The following is a 23,470-nucleotide window of genomic DNA, read 5'->3' as shown; positions in this document are numbered from 1 at the left end:
GGTTATCCTAAAGCTTTAATTACATAATTTTTTAAAAATACCTCCAAATTTTTTACTTTTTAAAAAATCTCCAAATTTCATTTTGATTCCAGCAAAATACAAAAATGCAGTATTCACTCTTGACTCTCCTCTGGTCTGAGTTAAGGATAAACTGCTGGTTTTAACTTTTCGCTGCTACTTCACAGTTTATGTCACTGTGCAGAAGTTGATGTAAAAAGTATTATAAATAATTAGTTCATTTTTAAAAATCACCCTGGGAAGGTTGTGAAACCAAATCGCTTAAGATACAGACTAGCAAATATTTAAGTTTGTGTCCATACATGTCTCAGGTTCATTAAATCTGATTGAAAACAATTTGAAACATGTATATTCTACCTGATAAAATACATATTTTAGATCAATGACTATACATTTCTGGACACGTTTGCCTTATGCTTCCAAGCCAAGTCTATTTAACTATATATTTTGATGCATTCAATCATTTGAAAAGCTAATGTACACTAAAAAGGGTTGCAATTGTGAAAATACAAATTAAAGCATTTTTTTTCCAAATTGGGGACAGTAATCTTACTTTTATATAGTGCCTTTTATCTTACAAGATAGATCAATGATCCACGTGAATCTCTCTTAATGAATTGATTACTGAGAATATTAATATAAATAGTCATGGTCCACTGTGAAATAACACATTGTCCCTCTCCCTCCAAAACATACCTATTAGTAGCATCCAAAAACCTAATTGTTTCTATGATTAACTGATTGTAAAAGAATGACAATCAACATTAAGTAAATAATACTCACCAATACCCACAGCCCTACTGTGTACTTAAAAATAACCAAAATCACTATTTTATTGAATACATTAAAATATAAATCTTGTTCCTGTGTGGAGAGACTGTTTTTAATTGCTTTTTGTTTTGTCTAAGTAGTTTTTATTGATGGCTTAGTTATACTCCTCTGTAAATAATGATTTTTTAAGTAAATGTTGCCATAAATGTAACAGAACTCTACCATTCAAAGAGTGAATCTGTGGCAAGGTGCAGGGATCAAGTTTTTCTCTGGACCTTTTTTGAGTCTTTATACTTAGATAATATGTGCTGGAGCAAGTTCTGAAAGTAAGCTGGAACACCAAAGCAAAAGAAACATACTCAGCCATACAATGGTCTGTTCTGGTTAAGTGGAATTTAATTTAGAAGGGAAGATGCAGTCTTACATCTTGGTATTGAAGGGAAAATTTGTACAGATATTCTGTAAAACCAATATAGGCCCAGGGGAAAAGTCTATAGATTTAATATCATTGCAACTAATAATGTGCTGTACAAATTACTCTAAGACCCTATGGATCTTAATTCTGATCTGATTTGCACTTATGTAAATAAGGAATAATTTGTTTGACATCAATGGGCCAGAGCCTCAGCTGGTGTGATTGAGTTCAGTTGAACCACACCAATTTACACCAACTCGGCACATGCTTTATGTGAGTTTAGAATCAAGCCTGTAGCTTCTAGCAGAGCAGGAGATTGTTGCTGTACATTTGTTGAATATTTTATATATTGTTGCTGTACATTTGTTGAATATTCTGTTGCAGGAAGGATCATTCTCTATTACATTCTATGGGATGGTTCAGAAAACCCATAGTAAGGGTACTGTATTACTGTCTATGAAATCTTCATTAAAGAACAGAATTTCAATGCCTTGTCTCTCCTTACAGTAAAATAATAATTAATAATTTTCTTTATAAAGCACCTATCCACTGACAAGCTTAAGAAGCTGCACAGCAATTTATTGATACTGCATGGCACCGCACAGGATAATAGAATGCTACTGTTTGTGTATAAACATATATAATGAGAACTGCACTGAGGTGTTCACACCCATGGGCTGCGTCTAGACTGGCATGATTTTGCGGAAATACTTTTAACTGAAAAGTTTTTCCGTTAAAAGTATTTCCGCAAAAGCGCGTCTAGATTGGCACGGATGCTTTTGCGCAAAAGCATCCGTGGCCAGTCTAGACGCGATTTTGCGCAAGAAAGCCCCAATCGCCATTTTAGCCATCGGGGATTTTTTGCGCAAAACAGTTCTTCCCTGTCTACACTGGCCCTCTTGTGCAAGTATTCTTGCGCAAGAGGGATTTTTCCCGAGCGGGAGCGTGAAAGTATTTGTGCAAGAAGCACTGATTTTGTGCATTACAAAGTCAGTGCTCTTGCACAAATTCAAGTGGCCAGTGTAGACAGCTGGCAAGTTTTTGCGCAAGAGCAAGTGCTTTTGCGCAAAATCTTGCCAGTCTAGACGCACCCATGTAGTATTAACTGGTTTCTCTTTCTGAGCAGTGATGGCTTTAGCCAGATGATTACCATGAAGTGATCCAGACCCATTCTTGTTCAGACATTAAGGGTAAAATTGTCCCTTGCCATATGCAGGGAAATATGGAAGCATAAGGTGCTCCTCTGAATGGGCTGCACATGCAGCCTCTCCATGACTACTATTCAGGAATGGGCTGGGCTTTGTTTCCATTCATCCCACCAGTGTATCCAGAGTACAGAGGAGGAAGTAATCTATAACTTCTCTGTACCCATTTCCCCCTTGGAACAAATTGGGAGCCAGGGAGATTGTGTGACACTCTGAGGCTCTTTCCTGCCCTGCTCCTGGGATAGTGCTACCCCTTATACAGGGAAGATTGCAGCGTGATGCTCTAGCCCAATCATGGACAACCTGCGGCTCACGGGCCACATTTGGGTTCATTGGGGTTCTGTGTGTGGCCCACGAGAGATTTTGTTTACTGTTGCTCATGACAGATTCTGCTGGTTTCCATCCATGTATTTTTTTTTCCTACCGGTACTACTGAAGTGCCACGCACATGAAGCAAGGTCATGCGAAGTGAGGTACGTGCTGATTGCATACAACATTGACTGTAAGAGCCATGCACTCCCTTCACATCCAAGGGCTGCTACAGTTCAATTGGAACCCCCCACAAATTCTAGGTTCGCAAGCAATTAGCAAAACTGTCCTATCCCGGGAGACCATCTTGGTTACCACAGTTTTGCGATCCACTGAGATGAAGGAGGGCCACTCATGCAGCCCACTCACTAGCCTATGTTATCCATCTGTGCTTAGCCCTAAACCGGTGGAAAGGAATGGGGCCCAGCAACCGAAGGTCTGGCGTAAAACACATCTTTTCATTTCATACCGTTTCTTTATTTGAATAGTTGAGCTGGCAGGACAAAAGGTAAGATTTTCTCACAAGCTCTGTAATACCCAGCTCTAGGTTGGGAACAACTTTAGTGCAAGTGTGTAGGAGCTATTTCCATTGATACGGACAAAAAAGCAATTACCCACAGAAGTGTTTCAGCTTCTGCCACCTCAGAGGCAAGGCTACTGCTGCCTCCTTTGGTATGCTTAGAATCCAATGGACAACATCTTAAAGCTGTTGCCAGGGATATTTTATGCAGGGGTTTTCAGTATTTCAATGTAGGAATTTTCAGTGTTCCACAAATGCTACAAGGAAGATAATCTGTAGTTCCAAGCTGTGTGTGACCTCAGTGGACCAACTCATCCATCGGTATAATTCAGTACAGATCCACTGAAATCAGAGGCATTAAAGTCAATGGAGCTACATCAGTTTATACCAGCTGAGGATCTGTCCTAGTGGTAGGAAACCTGTGTCACACAGAGCTGCATGCAGGGCTCTATGTGTGGCCCGTGAGATATTTTGTTTACTGTTGCCCATGCACAGGACTGCCAGATTCTGCTGGTATCCATCCGAGTAGGTTTTTCCCTATCAGTATTACTAAAGTGACACGCATGTAAAGTAAGGGACAATAAGTGAGGTGTGTGCTGACTGTACACCACATTGACTGTAAGAACCATGCACTCCCTCTGGATCCATAGTGAGGGCCACTCATATGACCTACTCACTACCCTATGTTGCCTATCACTGATCTATCCCAATATTCCTTTTATCTTCATAATTGCCACTGTGAAACTAAAATGATATAACTGAAACCATGCTTTTACCATTATGCATTAAGCTATAATTATGCCTGCCGATGTGGGAGCTAAAGGGACAGCTGCCCCGGCCTGGCTATTAAAAAAGGCTCAGAGCACCCAGACCTTTAAACTGCTGCCAAAGTTCCAAGGCTAAGAGGGAGGAGTCATGGCATGATGCACTTGGGACAGCTCTGCTGCCCCCTCCCATCCCTGCCCTTTCCACCTGAGCCCCTCCCCCCCTTTCCAGGAGCTCAGAGTCAAAAACCCCTCAGCCTTACCCGGGGGCCCAGCAAGGCTGTTGATCCCCCTAGTTACAATGGCACTAAATGGAAATTTAGGTAGTAGTCTTCATACTGTATTGATATAGAACCATGTTATCAACTGGTGTAAATCAGCATAACTCCATGGAAATTAATGGAGATACACAAATTTATACCAGCTGAAGATCTGGCCCCAAAACCTGTAGAATAAAATGGTATAAAAGCTCAACAGTGAAAGGATAATTAAACAGATCATTCTATGTTACAGTCGGTTCTTAGTTGCAGATCCCAGTATCATTATGATGTTCATTATTGTACCATAACAAGTACACAGCAATGGCTAGTAGTATTCTAGTGCCATGCCATTAACAAGTACTCACAACGAAGAACTTATAATCTAAATCCCTGATTCAACCAAGTACTTGTACTTAGCTTCAAGCACAAAAGTAAGCCCATTGATTTCATTGGGACCGCTCACATGCTTAAAGTTTGGCATGTGCTTAAGTACCTTGCTGAATGGGGTCTATGAATCTGATCTACCACCGTACAGTCAATGGGAGTTTTGCCACTTATTCTGCTGGGCGTAGGCTCCATGAACAAGTGAACATGGTGAGAAACAAGACGGAATATGCATTGAGTAGGGAATGCACAGCACAGCTTGAACACTTCACAGATAAAGTTTTTTGCCAAGGTTTCTTGGAGGGGACTGAATGACCAACAAGTCTAGAAATGGGGCGGTTATTTCAGGTACAAATGGGTGGCAAGGGAATAGGCATGAAAGTCCGAAATGGATGAAGAGGACAGTAGGGTAAAGAGTGACAAAGCCTGAGAGGAAACACAAAGAGTGTCAGGCAGTGGAGTAAGATGTGAGGAGAAGGCCAAGCTTGACATGGAGTAAGCATAAGAGCAATGAGAAGATGCAAGGATGGCTGAAACATGGTCAGAGCAGCAGGAAAAGGAAGATGGACTTGGTAGCTATATTTTGAATTGATGGAAGTGGAAAGAGATAAGAATCAAGGAGGAGAAGGTGCAGTAATTGAAACACAAAATTGCACTGGCACAGAAGACCTGAATTTTGGAGGTGGTATAGATGTAGCAAATTTGACAAGAAGAGGGGGAAAGATGACATCAAACTTACCATCTTATTCAGTGAAAAGGATGATGGTGACAGAAATCGGGGGAAGGGAGACATTTGTGGAAGAAATTTCTGGGGGTTGATTTTCACCTCTCTAAGTTTCAAGGGGTGTGAGCCACATGAAAGGAGATCGTGCAGAGATATGCAAATGGAAAAAATTGAAAGTTCATGGGTGCATAGGAATTTTTACAAAAAAGCCCAGAAAAGCTGATTTGGCTAAACCTGTGTGAGCCAATTACATTACTCAGGAGGAGTGTAGGGGAAGAAAAGGAGAGAGCCTTGGATAGAGTCTAAAAACAAAAAAACAAAGGGGAAAAGGAATGTGATAGAGACCCTTAAGGAGATAATGAGAAAGTAGCCAGAGATGTCAGAGAAGAATCAAGCAAACCCAAATCCTGGGGAAGGTAAGAGAATAACCACCAATGTCAAAGGCAGCTGATAGATCCAGGGGATAAAGCACACAGAAGTGACCTGTAGACTTGTTCATTAGAAACTTGGGTGAGAAAAACATTGGTGGCATGAAGACAATGAAAGCAAGACTGCAGTGCCGCAAAGGAAGAAAGCTTAAAGAAAAGGTTTAATGGGAGAAAAAATGGATCTCCTGTTGAAAGCATCTGTTCAAGCAGTTCAGAAGCAGAGCTGCGGAGGCAGATAGGATAACAGTTAGAGAAGCAGGCAGATTTTTCAGGATAAGAGAAACCATATTATTTTGCGTAAATATGGACTGTACCTGAAGAGAAAGTAAAGACAGAGAATGATAGAAGGAGCAAGTGAATGAAGGAATTTTCAGGGCAAGAAATGAAGGAGGAAATAAGTGAGGAAAGGACTAAAGACTGAAAGGAAGGAAAGGAGAGAGAGAAAGGGAGGAGAGAGAGGAGTAAAGGGAAGACAAGGGGTGGAAGAAATTGCTGTATCAGGCAACCCTGTCAGATATATCAGAACCATATCACGCTCCACCTTAAAAATCTATCTAGCTTGTTTTCCCCCACTACTTCTATTGGATGAATGTTGTATTCCTGAAGATTCCATGTGAGAGGGAGGCAGGGGCTTGGGTAGAGGGCATGAAGAGAGAGGCGAAGGGAATAAGAGACCTGAGACTCACTGAAGGAGGAGTAAAAATGCCTTGCCAGTGAGATAACTACCTCAGGGGAAGAAAGAGGGTCCTGGAAGTACAGGAAATGTTAGTAAGTGGTTGTACCTTTAGCTGACCAGCGTAGTAGAAGCTTTATATTATAAGGTCCTGTTTTTCCATAGGATTCTCCAATTGTCAGCAATTTCACACTCAAATGATGGACCAATACAGGCAGGCGAGATACAGTTCATGGGCTGGATCCAACCTGCCAACTCTTTCGATCCGACCCACGGCCTGCCACGCTGGCACCCTCAGACATGGAGCAGCCCTACACTGCACAATGTGGCTGGCTGTTCCAGGTGCCTTCGCACCCCATGCAGGAGGAGGGAAGAGGCTTCGCATGCTGCCCCTGTCCCCTGCACAATCTCATAGCTCGTACTGGCATGGCGCAGAGAGGCACATGACCCCAGCAGCCAGCTGGTTTGAGTGATCTGGGGCTGTGGAAGGTAAGGAACCTACCTGAGGGTCCCGCTGGGCTGCTGGTCAGGAGCCACTTAGAGGCAGGCTCTGCCTGGGAGGAGCTTACCTAATACCCCAGCTTCTCCTGCACTCCAACTACCTTCCCCAGGTTGCCACCATCCTGCCCCACATCATCATCCAAACCCTCTGCATTCCCCCTCACACCAGGTCACAGCTTTCTCCCAGGGTATGTCTACACTAGAAAGTTAGTTCGAACTAACGGACGTTAGTTCGAACTAACTTTCCTATGCGCTACACTAGCGCTCCGCTAGTTCGAATTTGAATCGAACTAGCGGAGCGCTTAGTTCGAACTAGGTAAACCTCATTTTACGAGGACTAACGCCTAGTTCGAACTAGCTAGTTCGAACTAAGGGCTGTGTAGCCCTTTAGTTCGAACTAGTGGGAGGCTAGCCCTCCCCAGGTTTCCCTGGTGGCCACTCTGGCCAACACCAGGGAAACTCTATGCCCCCCTCCCGGCCCCGGACCCCTTAAAGGGGCACGGGCTGGCTACGGTGCCCGTGCCAGGTGCAAGCCTGCCAGCACCCAGCTAGCAGACCCTGCACCTGGCACGGCACAGAGCCACCCACCCGATGCCCCCCAGCCCACCCCCTCTTGCCGGGACCAGGCTGGCGGCTCCCGGGAGCTTGCCCTGGACCGCAAGAGGCGGGCACCTTCCTGGGCTAGTGCGGACATCGTGGACCTCGTCCACGATCTCCGCACTAGGCACAGGAAAGTGGCCGTCTAGGGCAGGAGAGCTGCCAGCCTGGCCACCCAGGACCAGGTGTGCATGAAAATCAAGGGGGTCCACTGAGACCCCCGACACTGAGCCCTGAGCTTACAATGGCCGTCCTGGGTCAGACCAAAGGTCCATCTAGCCCAGTAGCCTGTCTGCCAACAGCGGCCAACCCTAGGGACCCTGGAGGGGATGGACCGAAGACAATGACCAAGCCATTTGTCTCGTGCCATCCCTCTCCAGCCTTCCACAAACTTTGGGCAGGGACACCACTCCTACCCTCTGGCTAATAGGACTCCATGGACCCAACCTCCATCACTTTATCTCACTTCCCTTTAAACTCTGTTCTAGTTGTAGCCTTCACAGCCTCCTGCAGCAAGGAGTTCCACAGGTTAACTATTTGCTTTGTCAAGAACAACAACTTTCTCTTACTAGTTTCAAGCCTGCTACCCATTCCTTTCCTTTGGTGTCCTCTAGTCCTTCTTTATGGGAACTCAGGAAGAACTTTTCTGAATGCACCCTCTCCACCCAACCCCTGCTTTTAGAGACCTCTATCCTGTCCCCCCTCCGTCTCCTCTTTTCTAAGCTGAACAGTCCCAGTCTCTGTAGCCTCTCTTCATCTGGGACCTGTTCCCAACCCCTGATCATGTTAGTTGCCCTCCCCTCTCCCAGCCTTTCTCTTCCCCTCTCCCACCTCCTTTTCCCAGTCTCCCCCAGTTTTTTTCAATAAAGACAGAGTCAATGTTGGAAGAAACGTTATCTTTATTTTGTACATCAATAAGAAGGGGGGCTAGGGAAGGGCAAGTGGAAGGAGGTGAGGGAGGAATGGGGTACGAGCCCCCGATGGGGAGGACTGGGCTGGCTCTGCGGGCTTCTGGGGGTGGAAGCTCTCCTGCAGCCCCCCAATTACTCCCTCTCCCCAGATGGCAGCCTGCGGCAAGTGCAGCCGGGCTGATGGCCGAGTGGTGTGATGTGCCCAGTGTGGGCACTCAGGGCACTCCAAGCCAGAACTTCTTTGCAAGCGGGGCACCCCTTAGAACTGTGTGTCCGGGGTGGGGGTCGGGACCCTTTAAGCGCAGCCCTCGGCTAGCCTGAGACAGTATCTCCATGCTCTAAGTCCTCCTTTTATGCCCTGCCGGCACTGCTTCCGGCCATCCTTAAGCCCTGTTCAGAGTCCACTCAATGTGGACTTACTAGTTCGAACTAGCAAAACGCTAGTTCGAACTAGTTTTTAGTTCTAGATGCGTTAGTTCGAACTAGCTTAGTTCGAATTAACTAATTCGAACTAAGTTAGTTCGAACTAGCGCTGTAGTGTAGACGTACCCCCAGACCCTACACCCACGCCCTACCACCATACTCCTCCACCAGGCCATAATCCTCTCCTGCACTGATACCCTTTCCCGGACTCTGCACCCCAATCCCCTGCCCCAGGTCACAGCCCCCTCCTTAACCCAAACTCCCTCTCAGACTCCACACCTTCTCCTGCACCTCAGTCCCCTGCTCCGAGCTCCCTTCTGCACCCATCCTCCGTCCCAGACCTTGTTCCCCCTCCATAGAAATGTGCGGCCCTTTACCACTTCCCAAAATCTGGGAGTGCCCCCACAGCAAAAATTATTGCCCACCTTTGGACCAATATGTTACATATAGTATTTCATTTAGACCTGAAACTTTGGTCAGGCCAACTACATCACACAGAGGCAAGATCAACAGAATTGTTCCATTGACTTAGCTACCACCACTTGAGGAGGTGGATTTACTACAGCAATGGCAGAACACTGTCTGTTGCTGGAGTGTCTGCACTACAGTTCTCCAGCATTGCTGCAGCTCTTTTTCTGTGGCATTTCTAGGGTAGACAAGCCCTAAGATGTGGAATGTCCAGACTGCTGATCTGACAATCTTCATCATGTGCATTTCTGAAAACTATCAACTTCTGTGCATTTGTGATGGCCTGTCCTCAAAAAGGCATGTGGCATTAGGCTACACCAAAAGTTACTCTGCCATCTGAAAGGAATGGTTTTACAGGCAATTTACTGAGTCTGAGTTCGGGCTGTGCTGAACGTTCCTTACAAGAAGTGTTGTATAAAAAAACAGCTTAGATGTGTTGTCCACGGAGAGCTGACTGACTGCACCATGTGAGCTTTTTTATACATCTTTCAGCCGAATCAAAGATCCAAATGTAGCATTCAGGGACATCACTGATCTGTGACAAACACTGAAGGACTTTGTGCTTGTAAACCAACAAGAGGATTGCATTGATCCATAGAGCATGGATATGGCAGATTTTTAAGAGTTCAGCATCCACCAGTCTCCACTTATGGCCCAGTTCTGCTCAAGTGCCTACATGAAACCACCAGATTTTCAGATGCTGATTTCTGTGCAGTTTTAAAATCCGGTCCTCAACAGTTTATCATCAGAGACAGATGAAATAAAGAGAATATTCTTCATTTTACATATTCATGACAAAGCACTATGTGCCGCAGAATATGATAGAATGGAAATGGCTTATGAAACGTTATCTGTTGAAATTCAATATGCTATACAATACTCTATATTGTAGTGATGATTAGGGACCCATTAAAACTAAAAGAGCATTGCCACTGACTTCACTGGGTGTTGGTCAGTCCCCAGGGTTGCAGATTTGCAGTTGCATATATTTGTGTATGTGTCTGAACAAGGGCACAAGTTTTTATTTCTGCATTCTTTAGCTACAGTGTTTGGGTCTTGTCATCTTTGCCAGGGAATTGTTCACTATCTATCATTATTAATTTATTAGCAGTAATTGTAATTGCAATAGTGTGAATATTGACCAGTGAAGAAATTAGGATGGTAGCCAGAATAGACCAGGTTAAGGTATAAGAAAAACCCATTTAGAGCCATAGAGAGAGTTAAAGACATAGTGATGTTTAGTACAGTGTGGGCCTCCTGCAGTCAAAACCACACAAACATCTGTGGAAAATCAAGGGGTAGCATATGGGAACATGTCTCCATGCCCTTATAACATAGGGAGATGGTGGGGGGAAAAATTCAGCCAGGCTTCATTTTTCATACCGTTTGATAGATACCCAGTATTAGGACAAACAGGGACCAATCCTGCAATCCTTTCTCTTAAAAAGTCCATAGTCTTATTGACTGGCATTACTCTCATGGGTAAGCACTGTAGAATAGAGTCCCTCTCTTAAACTGTAAAAATTATGATCGGTATTTTACTTCTAATAAAAAATTGTCTCTGCCAAGCAAAAGACAGTTTTTGGAGGAGGTGAATGAGCATGAATCCGATTATATATTCATCTGAGTTTTAGCTCAATGGAAATTCAATTGCTCAGATATTGAGCTGGAGTCTCTGCTAGTTTAAATTGGCATAGCTCTGTTGATGTCAATGGTGCTACATCAATTTATACCAGCTAGCCCATAAACTCCTGAATTTTTAATGGATCCTTCACTAAAATGGGAGTCAGTCCAACATCCTGTGCAATCAATGGGAACTCTGCCATCCACTTCAGTAGACAATGGATCAGGGTTCTGTCTCTGCTCTAAAAGATTTTTTCTAGATCTTTGTATACACAACAAATCAAGATCTTAGCAATTATGTTTTATCACTGTTCTAGACCTCTGTCTTGTAAAAAAAACATGATCACAATCAGTCTAGTAATCTGACCACAAAGTAATCGATCAGCATTTAGTAGAGTTCAGTACAAGAGGACTTCATACATTGTTAATTTGTACCCTGCGTTCTTTGAACACACAGATACGAGTGTCTGTTTCCTTATTTCCCAGAAAGTTTTGACATCAAAGAGCAACAGTGAAGTTTCATATTACTAGACTATTTACAAAATGTACAATAATATTACTATTCTGAGTTATTTCTAAAGCATTATAAAAGTCAATAGAATTAAACTACACTTGCTAAATATATGGATAATATCCATATTTGTGTCGAAATTCTTCTAAATTGGACTTGTTCACTTTCTCACTAATTTGCAACCCATAGTAATTTATGGTGGGTCCTCCACTGTATTTTGAACTGGACAGATATTGCCCTTGTTACTTGCCCTATTCCCAAAAGCTTAGGAAGAGGAGTTCTTTAAATGAAATGAAAGATCAACATTAAGGTCAACCCCAGACATCTTCTGGGCCATCTTGTTAGCAACCACATTTCTGATAAAGGAAAATCTTCATCTTCTCCTTGATATTGAAAGAGATATTTGCCTTCTCTTTTGAAGCCAACATGCCAATTCAGTCTTAGGATCTTCAATGTAGAACAAACACAATTAGACTGTGTCTACATTGGCACCCTTTTCCAGAAAAGGGATGCTAACGAGACAAGTCAGAATTGCAAATGCCGTGGGGGATTTAAATATCCCCCGCAGCATTTGCATTGCTGCCGCTTTTTTCCGGCTTGGGGCTTTGCTGGAGAAAAGCGCCAGTCTAGACGGGATCTTTCAGAAAATAAAGCCTTTTCCGGAAAATCCCTTATTCCTCTTAAAATCAGGAATAAGGGATCTTCCGGAAAAGGCTTTATTTTCCGAAAGATCCCGTCTAGACTGGCGCTTTTCTCCGGCAAAGCCCCAAGCCGGAAAAAAGCGGCAGCCATGTTCATGCAAATGCCGCGGGGGATATTTAAATCCCCTGCAGCATTTGCAATTCCAACTTGTCTCATTAGCATCCCTTTTCCGGAAAAGGGTGCCAATGTAGACACAGCCTTACTGTATTACCAAGAGTAACCATTGTCCTTTTTCCATCCATTTGTCTCTCTAGTATGCTGTTAATAAGGCTATGCTTACATGTGGGTAATCCTGAGATTGATTTATTAAAATTAGTTTAGGAGTTAAACGGGAAGAGGATTTAATGGGACAGGGAATACAAATCAGGTGAGATGACTTTTAGAGAATAGTAATTTGGCTTCCGGAAACTGACTTAATCTCCAGGAAGAGAACTACTCAGCTTAAAGGAACCTCTTCTTGTTTCACTCAGAAGTGATCTCGAATTAATTGTACAGTTTAGCTGTTCTTGGCTTTCCTTAGTATCCTAGGAGAAAAGCTCTAAGAGACTGGGAATTTTAACTTGTTTGTAATGTAAACTCAATATATTGGCGGCCCTTTTTAACACTCCAGAAGCAGGCTGAAGGGAAAAAATAGGCTTGATTCTCTAAGCAAACAAAATGGGAAAATGGTGACAAGAATAAGCCTCCCTGAAAAGCAGATGATGAAAATGTGGGAAAAGCTCTTTCTTTTAACAATTGCCTTTCCAAGGCCACTTAAAATGATATTTACAATGTCAGGCTCTTGATTATTGTTAGACTTCTTCAAAAATGGGGGAAGAGGAGGGAAAATTTGCCCGGTTTTTATTGTATTTAGTTATTTATTTGCTTTTATCAACATTTCTCAACAGCTTTTGTACATTGCCGTGCAGTTGATTTTATTCAAACTTCCTCCCAGAAGCAGGTATCTAGAGCTTTTTGCAGGTGTTGAGGGTGCGATTTTCATACCCTGGGGGCTGGGCTCCAATACTTTTATACACACTGGTACTACTCAGTACAGTATAAGGAAGGGGGTATTAATGTGGTCCGAGTGCAGCACCCAGATTCTAAGGCTTGACTGCCATGTTAGCTGTAGCCCTGAGCCACAAGTAAAGCATACACTGCACCACCCTGGAAGAGTTCCAGGGGCATAGCTGTGAGCCACAGGTGGAGCATAAGCTGTACCTTCCTGGAATATGCTCAAAAAGCATTGCCACTCAGAGACACCCTTATAAGTCACAATTCCTACTCTTTTTCCTCCTTATTACCATGCACTATTACTCCCTAAATCTTTGCTGGATCTGGTGCTCTGGACAATGAGTAGCAGCTGGAGCCAGGGCATTACCCATTCACTGCCCCTTCCTGCTGATTCCCCACTCCCACATGTGCTCCAAGGGAGAACTAGGCAGGCAGATAGCCCCGCCCACTTGTTCCTGCATGCCATAATCCAAGGTGTAAGGATCTCACTTCCTCTGACTCTCTTCTAAGGCGCGCAGCCAGAGCAAGAATCTAACCCTGAATGAGGCTGCTCTTTGATTTGGCCTCTCCAGATGAAACGGCTCTTGCAGCACCTTTTACCTAATGAAACATGAGGCCCACAATGATCCACCGTTTGTGAATTTTAAAACAAAGGCACATCTCTCCCATTGGTGCCCCAGGAGAATTCCAGCAAATGAATTTACTTGCAGTAATGTCCCTGAAACAGGGACACATTTGTCTTATCAGGGAACTGGCTCTGAATTGCAGCCCTTGAGGGCGACGGTGTGTGAAGAAGAAAATGTGTGTTTGCTTGTGAACTGAATGGGCATTTGTTCCCTGAGATGCGCCCTGTGATTTTTAAACTGATGTGTTTGAATCAGCGCTGTCACTAGGCAATAGGAGGCATCCCACCTTTTCCCCTGAAGCCCCTGCAGCAGCTCTGAAAAGAGCAGGACATGCTGTTCTCCATCCGCTCCCCCTCTGGCTGCCTATTGCATCACAGCAAAGGGAGAACTGTTCCATTAACAGCATCCTTTCCAGGCTACGGGAATCACACAGAGAGCAGGAGAGAAGCTCTGCCCAAGCTTAAAAGTGCGCCCAGCAAAGGAATGCCCTTTCCCCAAGCATACACACAGGGCGGGGGAGGGGAGAGGGGAAGGGTAGGAGATAAGAACTAAGCTAGTTACAGCTCCCTAATTCTCTACCCCAGAGCGGGTGAGAGCACCTAGTGGGCTGCTCTAACTTGTGCCAGCTCCCAACGGTCCCCGACAGACTATTCAGCATCTTGGCAGCATGCACCAGCCACTCCTTTCCCTGACGTTGGCTTGCTCTGTGCATGCCCACATACCTCCTGCACCGCAGGCTTTGTGAAAGGAAGCCTACGAACCAAATATCCTGGGGCTCTACTCGCTGCAAAATGTGGCTGGTTTCCACTTCCTTTGCAGCACAGCAGTGGTACAAATGGAGTGGTGAAAGTCAGAGAACATTTCCCAAAGTATCAACTGTGGCCGCTTGACTCTTGTGAAATAAGATAGGTGGCCCCCATTGGACTCACAGAACTAAGCGGTACATGATGTAAGGAAGGCAAAATAAAACAGAGGGAGGTGAAACTGCAGACACAGAAACACAGCAAAGTGGCATGTACAGCTCAGTAAGTGCCCCTATCTTCAGTGACTTGTGCGACTGCCCGTACATCAAAGTAAACACCCTAACCTACAGCAAAACAGCATGGAATCAGTTGCAGTGGAGTAGGGGAACTCATTCACTCGGGGCCTCTGCACTGTGGGCCCTCTATGTATTGGGAGGCAGGGGATGCATCTGCCAGATTCGGGTATGACAATGTGAAGGGGAGTATTGGATTTGGGCCAAGGATTGGGACGCTGATCCAGCAGCCTGGTACTGAAGTATTTGGGCCACGGAAGGGCACTAGCTGTTACTGCAGCCTACAAACTGGAATAGTGACTATAAATAAAATGGTACTGGGTTACTCAGAGTATTATGGGTTGAAGTTGTGCTCCCTTACTTCCAGTTTAGTAAGAACAGTGGGAGTTTTCTCCCCTGCCCTGTTGTGATATTGTTAAATAGAATCATAGAATCATAGGACTGGAAGGGACCTCGAGAGGTCATCGAGTCCAGCCCCCCGCCCTCAAGGCAGGACCAAGCTCCGTCTATACCATCCCTGACAGATGTCTATCTAACCTGTTCTTAAATATCTCCAGAGAGGGAGATTCCACCACCTCCCTTGGCTATTTATTCCAATATTTGACCACCCTGACAGTTAGGAATTTTTTCCTAATGTCCAATCTAAACCTCCCCTGCTGCACTTTAATCCCATTACTCCTTGTCCTGTCCTCAGAAACCAAGAAGAACAAATTTTCTCCTTCCTCCTTGTGACACCCTTTTAGATATTTGAAAACTGCTATCATGTCCCCCCTTAATCTTCTTTTTTCCAAACTAAACAAGCCCAGTTCATGAAGCCTGGCTTCATAGGTCATGTTCTCTAGATCTTTAATCATTCTTGTCTCTCTTCTCTGTACCCTTTCCAATTTCTCCACATCTTTCTTGAAATGTGGCGCCCAGAACTGGACACAGTACTCCAGCTGAAGCCTAACTAGTGCAGAGTAGAGCGGCAGAATGACTTCACGAGTTTTGCTTACAACACACCTGTTGATACAACCTAGAATCATATTTGCTTTTTTTGCAACAGCATCACACTGTTGACTCTTTTTCAACTTGTGGTCCACTATGACCCCTAGATCCCTTTCCGCCATGCTCCTTCCTGGACAGTCGCTTCCCATCTTGTATGTATGGAACTGATTGTTCCTTCCTAAGTGGAGCACTTTGCATTTCTCTTTATTAAACTTCATCCTGTTTACCTCTGACCATTTCTCTAACTTGCTAAGGTCATTTTGAATTATGTCCCTATCCTCCAAAGAAGTTGCAACCCCACCCAGTTTGGTATCATCTGCAAACTTAATAAGCGTACTCTCTATCCCAATATCTACATCATTGATGAAGATATTGAACAGTATGGGTCCCAAAACAGACCCTTGCAGAACTCCACTTGTTATCCCTTTCCAGCAGGATTTAGCACTGTTAACAACAACTCTCTGATTACGGTTATCCAGCCAATTATGCACCCACCTTATCGTGGCCCTATCTAAGTTATATTTGCCTAGTTTATCAATAAGAATATCATGCGAGACCGTATCAAAAGTCTAGGTATATGACATCCACTGCTTCTCCCTTATCCACAAGGCTCGTTATCCTATCAAAGAAAGCTATCAGATTAGTTTGGCATGACTTGTTCTTCACAAACCCATGCTGGCTATTCCCTATCACTTTATTACCTTCCGGATGTTTGCATATGATTTCCTTAATTACCTGCTCCATTATCTTCCCTGGGACAGACGTTAAACTGACCGGTCTGTAATTTCCTGGGTTGTTCTTATTCCCCTTTTTATAGATGGGCACAATATTTGCCCTTTTCTAGTCTTCTGGAATCTCCCCTGTCTTCCATGATTTTTCAAAGATCATAGCTAAAGGCTCAGATACCTCCTCTATCAGCTCCTTGAGTATCCTGGGATGCATTTCATCAGGACCTGGTGACTTGCTGACATCTAACTTTCCTAAGTGATTTTTAACTTGTTCTTTGTGTATCCTATCTTCTAAACTTACCCTCTCTCTGCTTGTATTCACTACGTTAGGCACACCTCCTAGTTAGTTCCCAGCTGCTGTCCTTTGAGTACACTGATTGTTATTCCACCACACAGTCCCATTACAAAAGTAACCTTGAAAGGATGTGTATAGGAGTCCCCAGTGACAGTGTCCTCTGAACATCCCCTCAGAGTGCATCGGCTTTAAGCCTAGCTGCTGTGGCTTTTAGTGAGATTCAAGAATCTCACCTCCCAGCAAAATTCTGTTTCAAGCAACATTTAAAATGTTATTTATCTCCATTGTTTATTTCTTCTCCTGTTGTTAAGACACAAGCTCTTTTTGTTTAGAATGGAACACTTACAATTCAGGATTGGAAAAGAGAACATTCTGCAGGTACCAGAGGAGTTCTCACCCGTCTTTCCCAAAAACCTCCTCTGTGCCCTGTGCACAGCTTACACCTCTCTAGCATCAAGGAATTGAAACACGTAAGTAGTAAAAACTCCATTTGAGCCTCCACATTACTTCACAGAGCACCCATAATGTTGGGGGGAGGGGAAGCACCCCCTGGCCTCTTCACTAATCAACATATTTATCTCAGGAAACTAAAACACATTCAGTCAAACTGTTAACTTCCTGAAACAAAATACAGGACTATGTAGCACTTTAAAGACTAACAAGATGGTTTATTAGATGATGAGCTTTTGTGGGCCAGACCCACTTCCTCAGATCAAATAGTGGAAGAAAATAGTCACAACCATATATACCAAAGGATACAATTAAAAAAAATGAACACATATGAAAAGGACAAATCACATTTCAGAACAGAAGGGGGATGCGGGGGGGGGGGGGAGGAAGGTGAATGCCTGTGAGTTAATGATATTAGAGGTGGGGAAGGGTAGATGTCTGTGAGTTAATGGTATTAGAGGTGATAATTGGGGAAGCTATCTTTGTAATGGGTAAGGTAGTTGGGGTCTTTGTTCAGCCCCCTGTGGAGAGTGTCGAATTTTAGCATGAATGCCAGTTCAGAGGATTCCCTTTCAAGTGCAGATTTGAAAGTCTTCTGAAGACTTCTGTTCTGAAATGTGATTTGTCCTTTTCATATGTGTTCATTTTTTTTAATTGTATCCTTTGGTATATATGGTTGTGACTATTTTCTTCCACTATTTGATCTGAGGAAGTGGGTCTGGCCCACAAAAGCTCATCATCTAATAAACCATCTTGTTAGTCTTTAAAGTGCTACATAGTCCTGTATTTTGTTTCAGCTACACCAGACTAACACGGCTACATTTCTATCACTGTTAACTTCCTGATCTTCTCCATATGAGCTCTCATTATACAGGTGAGCTAGTTCTTTGCAGCCATTCTGGCCATAGCCCAGAATAATGTCACCAGACACCCAGTCTACCTGAAGGCAGCGGTAAGAGTCCCTTAACCCTTTTGCTTCCATGTAGGCATGATGTGCCCCACTGCATTCCTAGAGCACAAGGATAGAGAGTGTCAATGAAACCCATGAGATTGTCTTGGATGGAGTCACAGTCACAGCTCTGTGCTGATGGAGGGCTCCACAAAAGTGTACACTACACCTTTTCCAAAGGTGAATCAGCAATGAGAATGATGCTCCTGCCATGTCTCTGAAGGCATCGCACTTCCTACAGCTCTCTGCTGACAAAACATCCCCATCCGCCTCCCTTGAGTCATATACCGTCTCACCACCTCACAATCTTGGCTTTGTTATTAGCTTCACTGAGCCCTTAATTAGTGACTTCCGTTTTTCTTTGGTTCCTGGCCATCACCAGGGCTGCAAAAATCAGCTCTAGCCAAAGAAAAACAAAATGAATGGCACTGGGTTTTCTTAGACTAGCTATAATTTGGAAAATAGGCATCTGGGCATCAGTGCTCCCAGTGCAACCGAAGAGTCCAGTCCCACTCAAGGTTTCACAGGTACAGCTCTCCTTGACTTCAGTGGCAAACCCATGCACACCCCCAGTTCAGAATTTCCCCCACACTACATGTTCCCTGACTGCGGAGCTGCCTTAAGTTTCTCTCATAAAACTTATACTACTCTATTGAGGGCTGACACTGCCTCACTTTGGGGTAGCCACTGAACTGTGGTCCTGAGCCCCACATTGCCCCTCCTCTCCATGGCCCCATCTACCCATACCACCTCTTAACCTGAGCCTCTGCTTTTGTGCTGCCCCTTCCCCCTAAGATCCTGTTCTGGTGCTACCTCTTCGCCCTAAGAACTCACTCTCACTCACGCCTGCTTCTCCCGCTATCTCCTGTCGGTCACCCATGCAGCCAGTAAAAACTCATGGGGCCATGGCCCTAAGGGCCTCCCCCTTTCTGGCACCCTGACTCTATTTTGCATCTAATCTAAGAGATTGTCTTCACTTACCGCAAGATTGACGCTCCAGAGATCGATCTCCTCGGCTTTGATTTAGCTGGTTTAGAAAGGACCTACTAAATCGACTGCTGATGACACCTCCATCAACCCCTATTCTCCACTGGGTTGCGAGGAGTAAGGGAAGTCAATGGGAGAGTCAATGGAAGTCAATAGCTAGAATTGCGTATTTTAGGTCAACTTTCTCCAATAGTGTAGACCTGGCCTAATATTTCTATTAAGGTTTTGATACTGTAGCATATGGGTGCTTGACAGACGGAGAGAAACATACCTGCTTTTCCTCCACATATCTGACTTTGTGCCTGCAGTAGGGACTTTGGGTGATGCTTGGGAGAGGGGGAGTTCTCTTATTTTTGCCTGTGGTGCTTGTTGTCAAGGGGGTGATTGTTTGCATTTCACTCTGAAGGTGTTGAACATCAGAGACAGCCCGATCTCTCGCTGGAGCACATTCCAGATTTGCAGATAGCTCTTCCCAGCAAAAGCACCAACCTCTGCACTCATGAGCAAAGCTGAGCAAGGCATGTATTTCCCCGCCCTGCCCCGCTCTGCAAGAAAAAAAAAGTAAATTCAAATTTTTAAAAGATTTTGATTTTGCCTAATTTGATCTTGTCCAAAAAAAAAGGGGGGTGGAATTCAGACAAAAACCTGGAAAATTGTTAGGGTTTTATTTTTTCCCCATAAGCATAGAAAAGGCTGTGGAAATTAGTCATTTCCCACAACAATTTCCATTTTGAGTAGGCAGATATTTTCCACTGAGAATCATTTTGAACAGCTCCCCTTGCCATACATGCTGTGGAGAATGCCACTTCCATTCCTCCAGTGGCATGTTGCTGACATGAGAGGTGACAACCACACATTGCCCTTCACAGAATTTGGGCCATTCTCACAGAGGTCTTTGATGATAACGACCTTAAATTCAGCTTCGAACTCAGTGGGGTACCAATGACAAGAATGGAGCAAAAGGATGATACGTTCTTGGGAGTTAGTTGCTGGCCTCTACATAATCAACCATCTGTAGGTTTTTAAGCTCAGCTGCTTCGGTCCTATTTTCAGGGCACTGAAACAGTCAAGCTGTTTTGTCATTTTTGAAGCACCACTAGGATTTGAAAACTCAACTAGTAGTTGCTCTATTTTTTTATTATTAATTCACATTTTAATGCTGCTATCTCACCAAACACTCTCACATAACATGGATTCAAGTATCCTGAAAGACAAAAGCCTACTTGGAATCAGACATATTTATAATAACTACAGAAAGGAGTGGATCAAGGGGCATTAAATGCAAGGCTAATCATTCATTAGACAGCCTAATACTGATTAAATGCATTAATCCATTTCATTTTTCATCTATTCAGTCCATTGTCACCCCTGCCTGTGCTCTGTTGTATATATTACTTAACCCAAATTGGTTTGCTAATGAAAGAATTTGCATGCAACTCAAGTCTCAACTCATGCAGTCCTTACTCAGTCTCGCTGATGGCAGTGGCATAAGGATTTCAAGATCTGACCCACATTCTCTGCTCTGCATTGTGCCCTGGAAAAAACAGTAACATGTAACTCTTTTTATATCTCTATGAAAATTAATGCACACTCCAGGAGCCTTGATTCTAGATAGCTCTTCCACACAGTCATGTTAAATTAACATAGGTTTGTTTGCAATATGTTTTCCGTGTTTCCTTCTATGAAAAAGGACCTGATCCTACAACCCTTACTCATGTGAATAAGTCTCAAGTGGATTGTCATTGTTTATTATTTGTGCATTGCCTGGAAGTGCTCTAAGCTTTATGCTTTACAGACAGGCAAAGAACAAGGCCCTTAATTACGGAGCTTACAAGGTTACACTTGACATTGCTTGAGCTTGTTGCCAGGCATAGATCTCACTTTCAGCCAACCTAAAGGCCTTGTTCCAGCTACTCTCATCATGGTTTGCAGTATTGGGGAAGGGGATGCAGCAATCAACAAGCTGCCACTTCCCCTCCCATGCAGAGTGGGCAGGTGGGCACAAAGAATGGATAGAGACAAGTCTCCAGCTCTGCCACACAAAAGTTAGCATAGATGAGATGGTGCAGAGGAAGAAGTGAGCTAAGCCAGGAAAACAGCAGATGCAACTTACTTCCCCAGGAGCAAACAGGGACTGAATTATGACTCTTCATCCAGACCTTGCTCTACTCTTGGCATAGTGTAGCAGTAACGCTGGCAGGCAGAATTGAACCTGAGACCTCTCGAGCTTAGTGCATGAGCCTCTACAGCTTGAGTTAAAAGCCACCTACTTAGTAGCAAAGGCTGTAGAGCAGGATCATGATTTTCTCTGTAAGTGGTTTTGGTGCATGTAGGTGTGTGGGTTACACAGCTACATACTACCCCTTTTTCAGGACACAGGACAAGATGCCAGCCAGTCAAACCTATAGCGGGCAAGACAATCACATTGGCTTTGAAGTGACTGGTCTTGATAGCAAGCAGTTCACACAGCCACAAGGATAACAATTTAACAATTAAAAAGAGGATTAGGAAGAACGACAGCAAAGGTTACTCTATCCATGTTAATCTATATGCTGTGTTCTCATTCATCTCAGGACTCATGGGTAGGCTTTAATTCAGGGGTTGGTAACCTAAGACCCAGGGGCTGGAAGTGGCCCCTGCTTTGCCTAGATCCAGAGGTGTAAGCTGGAGCACACAAAATTTACTAGCCTAGGCCCTCAAGGCTGTGATGTGTGAGGGGGCCCCCAACACCAACTCTGGTATGTGTCGGAGGCCACACCAGTGAGGGGTTTTTGTTGTTGTTTGTGGGGAGGGGGGTGTTGTTTTTGTTTGTTTGCTTGCTTGTCACTTGTGTGTGGCTCCTGACTGATTTTTCTGTGGGTCAGCGGCTCCCAACCCAAAAAAAGGTTCCTCACCCCTGCTTTACGTTATCTAGGGCAGTGGCTCTCAACTATTCAATTGCTCCAGCCCCCATTAGATACTGGTTAACCAGAACTGGTAAACATCACCTGTTTAATTTGATGCTTAGGGTTTAACTGGTTAACCTTTCACATCCCTTAAAAATACACAAGTGTCACAGCACACTATTTGTGAAAAAATGCTTACTTACTTTTTTAATCATATAATTATGGAAAAAATGACTTGGGAAATAAATATTGTGCTTTTAGTGTATATACACAGAGCAATTAAACAAGTTTATTGTCTGTATGAAATTCTAGTTTGAACTGACTTAGCTAGAGCTTTTTACTGAGCCTGTTGTAAAACTAGGCAAATGCCTAGATGAGTTGATGTATCACCTGAAAGACCTCTGAATGCCCCCACAAGTACAGATACCCCTTGTTGAAAACCACTGATCTAGGGCTCTAAAATAACAAATATAAAATTTGCATTAGGAACAAATGCAGTATATCTATTGACGTCATCATGCAGAACGACAGTAACTCTAATACCTTCTATACTGCAGTGATGATTATGAAACTAGTCGGTATTTTGTATTATTAACTCAAGCCTTCAGCAGTAATAAATACTTACAAAGCCTGATGGCTAGAACATAAGCTGCAGAAATATATGAAAGGCATATGCAATATGTTTACTGTCATGCACCAGTTGTTAATACTGTTACCCACTAATTGTTTGATCACAAATATATTGTAACATGAAGTCTGAAATTACTGAGAGATTGCACTAGTTAGAAATAAGGGCCTAATGTTAATGTTAATTACTGGAGCAGGTTGGAGTATATTTTAATAAAACTCTGAGATTATATTAAAATTCAAATAACTCCTTAGGGTTTTAAGGTTCATATGATATGCAAAGGAATTCAGGATGAAAATATTTTAGAAATTAATAACTTTTTTAAAAAGACATAAAAATCATGTGTCTTGTTCTAAAAGGGCATTATGTTTTGTTGTTACTTTGTGAAAATATATTATTCATATGAGTGATAAAAAAGATGTATAAGGTAAATACACACTGTCTTTTCTGCCATTCAACTTTTTTTCCAGTCACAAACCACTGTGTCTTTCATTACTTAATAATATAGTAATATTCCTCTGCACCCTCCCACAAAGCTCACCTCCCTCAGCCAAACAGTAGAAATGTGCTCATTTGTGATTCTGCAAAATAGTTCAGGAATGAACCTGACCTAAATTCAGGACTCAGTAATGGGGCAGAACTTCAGGTAGTTTAAATTACCAACAAAGTCCATGGGTGTTACCCTAGTTTACCCCAGGA

The 23,470-nt window shown here is 43.6% G+C and overlaps 1 protein-coding gene across 4 annotated transcripts in view; it reads left to right on the top strand.

Annotated features, from left to right (window-relative positions):
- GRM3 (glutamate metabotropic receptor 3) overlaps positions 1 to 23,470 on the top strand; it is a 166,562-nt gene that overhangs the window by 1,870 nt on the left and 141,222 nt on the right. The gene's annotated exons all lie outside the window — the stretch shown is intronic.

This window comes from Pelodiscus sinensis, chromosome 1 (genome assembly GCF_052426305.1).
Source record: "Pelodiscus sinensis isolate ZL-2025 chromosome 1, ASM5242630v1, whole genome shotgun sequence".
Lineage (NCBI taxonomy): Eukaryota > Metazoa > Chordata > Testudines > Trionychidae > Pelodiscus > Pelodiscus sinensis.
Note: the sequence above shows the minus strand (reverse complement) of the source record. Positions and strands in the feature narration are given on the sequence as shown.